Here is a 12,914-nt window from a genome sequence, read left to right on the forward strand (position 1 = left end):
TCAGGAGCGAAAGAATATCACTGGTAAATGACGAGAGAACAAGACAACCTTCAATGAGCACAACACCCAAAATTGCTCAAACCATTCGGCAGCTTGTGCATGAGGATCGTTGGAGAACAATCCACAACTTTGCTGCCATTGTTGGTGTGTGATACGGAACAATGCAGGCAATTCTCCTGTGTGATTTGAACATGTGCCGTGTTGCTGCCAAGTTCGTCCCCAGGCTTCTGATCCAGAAACAGAAGGAACACCGCATCAAAGTCTGCCAAGAACTCCGTCAGCGTGCCATAGATGACCCGTCCTTCACGTCGAGGTTCATTACCGGTGACGAAGTTTGGACGTACGGGTACGACCCTGAGACAAAACAACAATCTTCACAGTGGAAGAGCCCATCATCCCCACGACAGTAAAAGGCGAGGGAGGTCCGCAGCTCGACCAAGTACATGCTCATCGTCTTTCGCGGCATTGTGCATCTCGAATTCGTCCCCAGGGGCCGGACCGTTATAGTGATTTCTATTGCCAGGTTTTAAGGCATTTGAGGGAGCTACAGCGACCGGATCTGTGGTGCTGGCTGCTCCATGATGACGATTCATCCTTCACACATGAGTTTCTCACCAGAAACAAGATAATCGTACTTCCACATCCACCCTACTCACCAGATTTGGTTCCTGCCAACTTCGCCATCTTTCCTAAGTTGAAAATCCGGCTCAAAGGTCGCCGTTCAGACACTATTGCGAGGATCCAGCACGAATCGCAGAAGATACTTGAAACGCTTCAAAAACAAGACTTCCAGGACACATTCCAGTAGTAGCAGAAACTCTGGGAGCACTGTAATGCTGTACAAAGTGATTATTTTGAGCACGATAGTGTGTAAACGTAAATAAATACTTTCCTTGTGAACAGAACTAGTCTCAAAACTTTTGAATTGGCGTGGGAGATTTGGGTTCGATTCCCGGCGGGAGCACATGTGGTTCGGATTCCATGTTAACCAATAGATTCACGTCTCATATAGCCTTGCTGCTGAAAAGAGACGTTAAACTCAAAACTTTTTGATACCACCTCGTATGTGCAATACAAGGAAAATACTTTACTTACAGTTGTTACAATCATTATTACCTAAGAGATGCCTAAAGATATTTTTTTTTGTGTAGTATGAGTAGGAACTATGACGCAAGTGTTCGCGTCAAATTGCCGCCGTTGCTGTTACAGAAAGTTTTCATATATATATTATTATTTTCATAATGATCTTTAAACATTATTACCTTAAGTGATTAGTTTTTTTAGCAATGTGTTTTGTTTACAGAAGATACTGGTGTGAAAAGGCATTTTTGCTGTCCTCTAATGACGTCAAATAAGATAAGAAAAGTAAAAGTTAATGTATCATGCCATAATGTGCGTATATATGTTGCAGAAGAACCTTATCATATTCTCATTTCCTAGAAAGTTATGTCTAAAACGTGTTTCGTTTGTTTATATCTGTAATATATATTCGAGGTATGCTTCAAATATGAAAGACTGGTGTTCAATTCAAATCATAGATTTACACCAAGCGTGATCTTAAATGTGACCGAAGTGAATAAAACATATACGCATTGTTTTAAGGCTGCACGAAAACTACAGAGACCATGAGCACCCGAAGAAAATTTTCTAGGGGGGGAGGGGGCTCAAATCCCTGGTTGCTATATTACGTTTGGATTTTTTTATTTGTATTAAGAATATCGTAAGAAGTTTAATACATTTTCATAAGCCAGAGGGGAGCTAGAGTCCCACCTTGCCCTCCCCTTCGGGCGCCCATGAAAGAGACCACAGCATCAATTGAAAAAAAAATGAAAGGCTCAGTGGAAATAAGGGTTCATTCCAACTGGACTAAATTTGGAGAAAACTAAAGTTTCATTACATTCTGCATTAATTCAAATATAGTAAGTTTCTTGGGTTGTTGAGCATCTACATATACATCGAATATGGCCACAAGCTCTTATAGTATTTTGTTTAATTTGGCGTTAATTTTTTTAAATTATTTTTTTCATTCTATATCATTCATCACACAACAACACGTTTAAAAAGAAGTACATACAGTACCAACCATGTTTCTATGGCTAGAACGGATTAATTGTATTTACTAGGGATGGCAACAAAATTCCGGTTCCGCGAGGAACCGGTTCTCGGAGATCCGGTTTTCAGAACCGGATCTGGAACCGGTTCCAGACCTGGATCCTAAAACCCGGTTCCAGAATTGGATCTTAGGAACCGGTTCCAGACCTTGATCCGAAAGCCCCCAAAGACCCGTAAAGGAGGCACAAAGTTCAACTTCAAAACACTGCAAAGAGGACCATGCGCTTGTGCCCTACCCGCCCAGACCCGCTTGTGCCCCAGAAAAAAAATTTTGATCCACCAGTGAGTGTTTAGCCAAATGAGTTGGCCAGTTTGCCTGTTTAGCCAATGACTTTACCACTTACCCAGTTTATTTAGCCAAATGAGACAAGCGGCCGCCGCCTGGGCGCCTGCCTGTCGCTTCCACCATTTCACCTAGCACACTGTTCACAGGCTGCCAGCAGCTCAGGTTTAGCGTAGGGATTGTCACAAATTTTCGGTTCCAGCGGAACCGGTTCTTGAAGATGCGGTTCTTGAAGATCCGGTTTTCAGAACCGGTTCCGAAACCAGTTCTGGCCATCCCTAGTATTTACATCAATTTAAAAAGGAAAAAAAATAATTTTGGTTTCGATTTACGAATAGGTTTGCCAACTGTCTATTTTTACCGGACAGTTCGACTTTTGACTTCCTTGTCAGGTATCTGGCACGACCTCAAAACCGGACGTTAAATGTACGGTAATTTTTCTCTTAACAGTCCTATTCTCTGTTCTATTCAGATTTTCTTGGAGTGACGTAAGCAATCGTTTGTCAATGAACATAGTTATAACAGAGATTATAATTCGCTTTGATATAGACTTGTCGTGTGCGGAATTTGCTGAAAAGTTAAAAGGCAAGAAAATTTACTGAAATTATCAAAACTGCCAAAGGTCAACAAAAGTACATTTTCAAGAGCACAGCTAGCACTACTGCATCCTCAGCTACATCTTCCAATTAAATAATGCATCCAGATGCAGTGAAAGTATGTAGGCATTATGAGACATTACCAGCCTCAGTGAAGCTAAGACTTCAAGTATATATAAATATATAATATTGTTTTAAATACGACGTATTATTGATCATAGACTACAAAAATTACATATGTCGACTCAGCCAAAACTGGAATAGGTAAATTGAATAAATTCGAACTCCTTGAATCGCTCAATTTTATACATAGTAACCACTTCGAGGTTATGCATATTTTTGACGAACGATGGCGTCATAATCTTAAGAGTATACCTTATAATATACTCCAGGAGGGTGTCTGGCATTTCCATTTGCTGCTTACGAACAGCGTTACAGAACGGATTAAATTCGTAACCCGAAGACTATACACAATATAAAGTATGAATCTGTCCACTGTATATGATATAAAGTATGAATTATTTTTGGATAATTCACAGACAAATTGTTAAATTTTCATTTTTCAAAAGAAATGTAGATGGTAAGTTTTCTTTTTTTATTATTTTTTTATTTTTTATTTTTATTATTTTTTTTTTTTGAACAAATTGTTGAAATGTACCATTCAGTAGTCTTAATAATTTTTATTTTTATTATAACCAGGCCCGTATTTAGGTAAGTGCTATTTTGTACTCGAGCACAGGGCGGCAGAATTTAGGGGCGGCAAAATTAAATTTTGGATTTTTTTAAAGATTCACAAAGTAATATTTAAAACTAGCAACCCGCAGAGTCCCACGTAAGCACGAGAAAATATGTTAATGTGTTTAATTTGCTCTAATTACAGTAGTTACCTATTAACTAGCTTAACATACTTCATTATTTTTAGAAAGTCATTCTCTCCCATCCCCACTCCAAGGGGTGAGGATGAACTTGAACATCATGAAAACTGATACTATTAAACTCAGCAACCTCGAAAACTAATAATTCAACACTAATTTCTATTGTTTTCGATTACTTTTAAAATCTCTTCCCCTCCCAGGGAGTGGAGTACCGGTATGACCTTAAAGTTGAATTAGATTAAAACTGTCACTATTCATCTCAGCGACACCAAAAATTATGAATTCAATTCTAATATTGGTTGTTTTCGATTATTTTTTAAATGCTCCCATGTTATTCTTTAACTGATATGTTTGCAAAATCACAGCTTGTTTCCATGTTTGAGGCATAAGTTTGTCCGGGGGAGGGGTGAATTATTCAGAGCACAGAGGCGCACGATATATAATTACGGGCCTGATTATGGCATACATAAGATGATATAGAAGTGTTAAAAGACTTGTTTATGCTGAGTTGTGAACTCCTCTTTATTATGAAGATGACACCTCACATTGCATATTACTTACTTATGACATAAATGGTAGACACATGCTAAGGTTGCATGCATACCACTAAATAGGTAATTAGCACGTGCAAGGATTATGGTTTTTCAGAACGACATGTTGTAAACAAATAAAAGGCCACTGAGTCTTCAAGCTCATGATGACAATGCAAAAAGAAAGTTTTTCCTTGTTTGCAACGGTGTAGTTCTTTTTTGATTGGCTCTAAAGATGACAAAAAGGATCAGCCTTGATGTTATTTGTTAATAGTAAGAAATGTGTTGAAATGGCGGGAGGGAGGGGGAGGGGTGCGTGTAAACAGCAGGTAACATACTTAATAAATGTGCTACCTATTACTTGCATATATATACACAAAATATGTTCAATTCATTATTCTTGAAACTTTAATAGCCATTTTGTCATTTAGTGCTGAGCGGCTTCTTTTAGTATCACTTCCAAGTAGTGCTATCCATCAGCGTTGCCAGTTCGGAAAGCCAAAACATCTGTAAATCTGCCCAAAAATTTATCTTCTAAAAATCATTATTTCTCCATACATATATTCTTTTTAAAATATCTGTAGTGATTTTTGTACTTATCTCAGTATTTACATTTCTTGAACATGATCGGCATATTTAATTATGTTCAAACAGAGTAATTGGAATAATTCCATTTTGCATGATTTAGAAGCTTCGTAAATCTCACTAACAGATGCAAAATTATCTTTATATATATATATATATATATATATATATATATATATATATATATATATATATATATATATATATATATATATATATATAATATGAGAATTCCCGGGGGAATGATAGAGATTTTGCCCTCAATTATATTTTGGTACCCCCAAAGAAAATAACTCAAGTATCCCTGTAGGGGATGCTTTCTTCCACCTCCGAAATCATCATAATATTAAATTCTACTGTTTTTTGTCATTTCATATAATTTTAATCTTACTAGATGTACTTCGACATTAAATGTGTAAACTTTTCACTTTTGGAATCTAATTTCATACCCACAGCTACCACAAATGCAGTACACTTTTTTTTTTTTTTTTTTTTCGTTTCAACTGTCGCCCAGTTTAACTATTTCATTGTCCCTATAGTTCTTCCCTGGAGTCGTATCCTCATACCGCTCGGTTCGTCCTCGAAAGTGAATTTGGGTGACAATATTGTACAGTAGACCTCTAAACGTCTTTTATTGTGCTTATTTCTGCTTGAGCAGAGACTTTTTTTTTTTTCAAAACTACTAGTCTTGTAATACTAGCGTAAAGTCTTTTTCAAAATCAATTATTGTACAATTGTAAATACCATAATATTAAGACAATTTAGAGGTATTATCATTAGTATTTGTTATAGAAATGACTTTTCCTATTATTCTAGCATTTCTACTTCATGTTATATGACTTGTAGAAAAGCATATTACAAGACTTCTTTTGAGAAATACGTCCCAGGCTATCTACGTAATCCACAATTGTTGACCTTAGATGTTCATAGAATTTAAAATGTATATTGCTTCTTCATTGTATAGTGTGTGCAAAAAGTTTAATTAATATAGCAAGAAAAAAATCTAGACGTGACATTACCTATTTCCTAGTAAAGACAGGGCCGGGTTTCCATGTTTTGCGCCCATTGGCCCTAGCGAAATTGCCGCCCCTAACCACACTAATAGCATCGCTCACCAAAACTTCCATTCTCCTGGATCCACGTCTTAAAATATTACTTTAATGTTTGGTACTAAATTGTAACAGTTTTTTTTCGGAAGCAAAAATGGTACTAATGTAGGCCATTCTGCTTCAAATAGCTCTGTTGGTAGAGCGTTGGCTTCGCATTCGAAAGGTCGTGAGTTCGATCGTCACCGTTCTTTTCCTTGTTGTTACATGTCCAGTGTAAAATGGTCTTCGGACTGTACCTGATATTTGTTGAACAAATAAATACGCGTAAATAAATGCATGCCAATTTGTGAAAGTACGAGTTTCGAGCTGCCTACTGCCGCCCTTTTCAGCAGATCCACCGAAACTTATCAAATCACCATAAGAACCAGCTGAGCTGACATATGACAATATTTGCTACGACTAAACTGCTACAATGTTATCGTAGTTATGGTCATTAAAAAAAGATGGCTTTCGTTTATTTTATTGAGTCGTTGGTAAAACGTGTATTTTCAATTTTTATCGTGTTTTTTTTTTAAATAAAAATAGCACCCCTCAAAATTTGCCGCCCTGGTCCCGGGCCCATGCCTGAATCCGGCCCTGAGTACAGAAAAGAAATTAAGAAATGTGTTTTGTTAAAACGTGAATATGTGTGTGTTTTGTATACAGATGTGTAAAGTGTAGGCACCTATATTTGATTCAGTAGTGTTTTTTATTTGTGTTACAGGTAACACTTGATGCTTTTATACTGTTACATAATCATTGTTGTCTTTGTCATATGTGTATTTTAGTTAATATGTTTATTTTCATTTATATGTGTAATAACATAAACATTATGATGTATAAACTATTTACCATTATATTACATACTATTTATATACCTTGTGTAAATGAAGATTTTTTGTCTTTGTTGAAGAATAATAAATAAATTAATTAAATATTTGTGTGTGGGGGAGGAGGGGAAGAGCATCGTTATCTCATTTTGAATTATTGTACCTTCAGACTTCTTTGTCCTGTTGAGTTTCATTTTATCTTCTCAATAACCTGTTATCAATCAATTGCTGGATGAAGATCTCGGCAACTATTCTCCACAAACATCTACCTTTGATATTTCTTTTCCAGAATATTCCGCAATACTTATTGATTTCGTCACATCACATTGTATGATGATGCTTCTAGGTAGTTTCTTGTCTCTTGGAATCAAATCAAAATTTGCTTGTCGATTCTTTTGCAATATGTCGAACCCACCGTCACTTCAATGCCTTTATTCTCACGACAATATCCGTTATTCTTGTCATCTCTGTGATCCTTGCAAGTAATTCCTAACATCTCTCCATGCATCATTGTTTAATCTTCAGGCGGTGAATATCTGATTTTGTTAGTATCAATGTCTCTGATCCATATCTCAAATCAGGCAGAATACATTCTTTGAAAATTTTACGCTCCAGATTCACTCCAACCTAATTTAATACGTCTTTTAATTTAAGGTTGCAACTAGTTAGTTTCTGCTGTCCCGGGTACTCACTTCTTCTATTTCCGTATTTTCAACTTCAATCCTTGACTTCATTGCAAAGTTGTTGATATCACCTCAGTCTTTTCCATATCCACTTTAACTTATATCTAAATTAAGCTCTTTTTATCTTGTGCATTCTGAGTTGTTGCTGAAGAGAACGATATAATAATCGGAACTAAGATTGAACATATGTTCTCCATTTACATTTATCCCTTTATTCTTCCAGTTGAGTGACCAAAATACGTATTGAAGTTCCTAAAACGTGTAGAAGAAATAGTATTACTCTGTCGTACCCCCTTCTATATTCTTACGATCTTTGTACAACCAAATAGTTGAATTTTCACGCTGGCTTATTTATAGATATTATGTATATCTTTTATATTAACATTTTCGATACTACTTGATTTAAGAGCGTTAATAACCACCGATGTCGATAGCTTTTTCATAGTCATCGAACGCAGCACATAAAGGTTTCGTACTCGCTTGACCTTTCTATTAACTCCCTTACTACTTTAATATGATCTTCTACTGTACTGAAACTACTTCTAAATCCAACCTGTTCCCTTGGTTATTGTTATAATTTACCTGAGCTTCAATGCTTTTGTAAACACTTTGTTGGTTATAGGGAGTAGATTAATAGGTCTATAGTTACGACGTTCATCTTTGTGTTCTTTCTTATGCAGTAGTACGATCATGGCACTTATCGGGAACTCGACTACTTTGTACGGGTTTTTACTAATCTAATGAGCTATTCCCATTGAAGATTCTTACCTACAAAGAAATACAATAGTTTAGTAATGATTATTAGGATCACGCAGTGGAACGTAAAAGATTGTTCTGTTATTATTTCTCTTCGCACGATATCTTTTCAAAGACATTTTTAAAAAATTCTGTTTTGTTAGAATAGATAGATTCTCTCAATCGAGTTCGTTAATTGGGTCAATCCCGTGGACATTAAGAATATGATTTTACTACGTCCGTTAGTCCATACGAATAATTCTTAAACGAAAGTGATATTTTCACTATTGTTCTATTCTTTTCTTTTTTTTAGTAGGTAACTACCGTAATTACCTCGCGAAAATTCAATTTTGGAGCAAGTCCATTGCAGATTAAGAATATGGGAGCCACTTCTTTACGTATACACCAGGTGTCTCTAAAGTGCGGCCTACCACAGTTTGTTTTGATTAAACTGTAAAATTTACTAAGTAAATATTTCAAAGTAATAATCAGATTTTTATGCGACAAAATTACGATACACAATAACTGACATACATAATGAAGCAAAATGTTTTAACTGTAATGAAAGATAAGAGATTTATACTAAAAGCTTACAATCGGTGACGTACATATATAATTCACATAATGAAATTAAACATTATAATTGTGATTATATTCGACCTGGGGTGCTTAAATGGATTAAAGCACCCAAAGGTTCCATTACAAAATCTACCGCAAAATGAAGTCTCAATTCTACCAGAGATAAAATATCACAGTAAGTTTGCTGACTGAATACAAGGATGTTATAAATAGAGAATCTGCCCATATGTATCTTCATCCTATTAAATCGATGAAGCCAAAAAACAACAGAGCATCGGCATGTCTGATTGGCTAATCTCCTTTCTGCCATCGTCTGATTGGCTACTTTCGTTTCCGCCATGATTGTTGGCTCAAAACATTGCGATCCTATTGGGCGGAGTGGGCAGAGTAGAGGTGGCGAAACTGTGACGTATGGCTTCAAGATTTTGTTGTAAGGGCAGATCCTCTATTTTATAAGATCCTTGACTGAATATTTGGCATGTGTTAAGATGTGTGAAACTTCTTTTTCCAATTTGGATTGAAACTTTTTTTTTTTTTTTTATCGAAAGAATTTGTTAGTGAATAAGTCAGGGAGAAGCTGGTTCTCTCCTTATAATTAATTAAGGTTATTCATATGTTAAGTTAAATCTGTATAAAATTCTATCTTCCATATCAGATCGACCCATTATATAGGAATTAGTGTCCCTTCTTTTGTTCAAGTATCTACCGAAACGGAGTTTCTAAGGTAAAGAAAAAGTGGAAAAATTAAACGAACTTAAAAGAAAAATAACCGACCTAAAAAAAAAAAAAAAAACTAGAAAGCATAGAATTTTAAAAATCGTAAAAAAAAAAATAGGAACATATTTTTAAAATCACTAAAAAGTAGAAAATAATAAAAGCGCTAAAATTAGAAAAGAATAACAATAGCGCGCTTAAAAGCAGAAAATAATTCATTAGTATGACCGGTATTTTTTTTTTTTTTTTTTTGAAGTGTTGCAAGCCAAATATATTAATGCCTCATAAAATTACCATCCAAATAGTTTTATATTACGTCTTAATTTGTTCAACTTGGCATGACTTGACATGAATTATTTTCTGCTTTTAAGCACTCTATTGTTATTATCTTCTTCTTTTTAGCACTTTTATTATTTTCTGGTTTTTAGTGCTTTTTTTGGGGGGGTCTTCATATTTTTAGTCTTTTCATGGATATACAAAAAGGCAAGCTTTAGATCGCATCAAGAATTCTTCTTATTTTTCTATTCCTATGAAGAATATGTTGACCTGGCAACGCTGATATATATTCCCTTTCCTTGCTTAGCAGTTGGATGGTTCCTTCCATGGCTACGAAATTGTCAGAACACCCTTGATTGGTGTTACTGAACTAACTCACACACGCGGTGATAATAAAAAGGTTTGACACTAGCTTGACATTTACATGTTTGAAGCCATCTGCTTGAAGATCCTTTTATTTCTTGTAGGACATGAACTTTTTAATACGTCTATTAAACTTGAAATAAAACATATTTACGATGTTTTGAAGTTTGCGCATGACATGTTGGTTCGGCACTAGTCAGTGGCGGTTCCAAGGGAGGGGCTATAGGGGCTACAGCCCCCCCCCTTGAAGCTCAGATATACACTGGATAAAATGGGCTTCAATCCTGCTTTACACTGGATAAAACGGCAAAATATGGTTTAGCCCCTCCCTTGATCATATCCTGGATCCGCCCCTGGCACTAGTTATGTATATGGATGTCAATTTATGAGAAAGGTAGAACCAAGTAATAGCGAAGTGAATAAGGACACTTGCAGAATTTGTTCTAATTGATCCAAAATATTGTGTGCAATAAAACGTGAACAATGATTGATTAATATAGTTGAGTGAAATGAAATTGTTAATTTTAACGTACAGTGATTGTTGCTATCATTGTTAATTATTTTTACAAACGTGAAAAAGTAACAATGTACGTTTGAGTGCATTGTCGTATCACTAAAGTAATAACTAGGGCCCGGATTATTATGTACTAAAAACAATGAAAATATGTACATATATGTGCACATAAAATCTCAAAAATATGTAATAAAACCCTTCGGAAAGAGCAAAATATGTAAAATGAAAAAGTTTTCTACATTTAATGTGGTAAATACAATATTTATTCAATTACAATGTTTACTACCTGTTACTTTTCCAGCATGATCTCCGCAACACTAAGAAACAGAATGAGTTTCAAATTTTCAGTCAGAAAACTTATCTTGTTATCGCGTATAATCGAGTTTCTATGCACTAAATGGTCGTTTCACTCCACACAAAGTCTTGCTGCATATTTATACTTTTCAGGAATCATCCAAAGATCGTTCAACTGTACATTACGGAAGAATTCTAGAACACTGGTCCACCTACCTGTACAAGGATACTAACCTAACCTAACCTAGCCTAACCTCTCTAATTAATCTTAATTAACCTTATTTAGGAAGGAATTTTTACGAAAACTTTGTGCCATTGTACTTCTAATGGGCGTCCAGCGGTATAGGACCTTCCCGTACCTTACACACTCAAAACATTTTAGTAAAAAATATCGTGAAGAACAAAACATTCTCAGTTAGTCTTTTCACGATTTCAACAGACGATCTCAGTAACAGTAAGGAACGAAAATGTGTTTCAAATTTTCAAACACAAAACCTCTCCTGTTATCACGCAACAGAGCTTTGTATTGACTAAACGATCGTTCAACATCACACGAAGTAATTGGTGCATACTTAAACTTGCACAAATCAGAAGGTGTGTATTCAATAGCCACGACATCGGATTTAGCTTCACTTAACACTCCACTAATAGCACAGATTGTCTTATAGCCTGGATTTTTCTCCAAAACGAAAGCCATCTTCTTATTCACTGCATACCCAACCGATCCTTTCACACCTACCAGAGAAACAACTGTTGAGCGAACAATTTCAAGATTGTCTGAAAGGCTAGATGATGATTTCTCCAAGGATTCAATAGTACTACTGAGACACGAAAAATTGCTCTGAATGTAGGCAATATCATGCTTCAACTTCCCGTCATCAAACATTTGTTTCGCTATTTCTATGGAAGATGCATCTTCAGAATCAAAATGTTGTAACACTTGTTTCACTGCATCAAAGTTCGTAGTATAGTAACACACAGCATCGATCCAGCTTCCCCACCTTGTTAGTACCGGCTGAGGAGGAAGAGGTAGTTCAGGGAACAGTTCTTTAAATTTCTCAACTCTACTGGGAGCCTTCAAAAATACCTTCTTTGTATTTGAAATTAATGCATCCACATATGAAAATCTAGAACGAACAAATTCTGCAACACGATGAAATGCGTGGGCAAGACAAGTTAGATGTAACAGCTTCGGATACAATACTTGCAAAAGCTTCTGCGGCTTTGCACATGTACGGTGCTGCATCAGTCACTAGAAGGAAGACATTGTTATGCTTGATACCATCCGGCCACATAAGTCCCATAGCATCATTAAAGAGTTTTGCAATGGCTTGATGGTTGCATCGCGGCAACAAATCACTAGTTAACAGGATAGGCTTGCTGACTTCATTATCTTTCAACAAACCTATTACAACATTACCAACATGTCGCCCCTCTACATCAGTTGTTTCGTCAATTGACACCCAAATAGGACCATCACCGATTTCCCCACGAATAGAGTTCATTGTTTCCACATATAAATCAGGCACGTAATGCTTTCTGATTGTAGATTCATTTGGAACTGTTTCGTGTGTGTATTGTTGCAGAAATTCACGAAGTACTGTATTGTTTAGTTTCCAAATAGAGATATCAGCACATACCATAGCACGGCACAGATCACTTGAAAACTGAGACTTCCGTGGCCCTGGACTACTTTGAGCTTGAGATTCAGTTACTAGCAACTGCTTTTGTGGTTTAGGTTTTGAAGCTCGGGTCTGATGGCGTGATGTGGATATGTGTTGCACAACTTGGGAACGTTGAGCGCATGAGACACCCTTCTCACAAACTTGGCAATAAAGCACTTTTCCATCGGTGGAA

General features: G+C 36.0%; 1 protein-coding gene across 2 annotated transcripts in view; it reads left to right on the plus strand.

The window, feature by feature from the left end:
- The window catches only part of Pino (protein pinocchio), a 489,779-nt gene that overhangs the window by 86,404 nt on the left and 390,461 nt on the right, over window positions 1–12,914 (plus strand). The window lies entirely within an intron of this gene.

Source organism: Thermobia domestica, chromosome 4 (genome assembly GCF_964235325.1).
Source record: "Thermobia domestica chromosome 4, izTheDome1.hap1.1, whole genome shotgun sequence".
NCBI lineage: Eukaryota > Metazoa > Arthropoda > Insecta > Zygentoma > Lepismatidae > Thermobia > Thermobia domestica.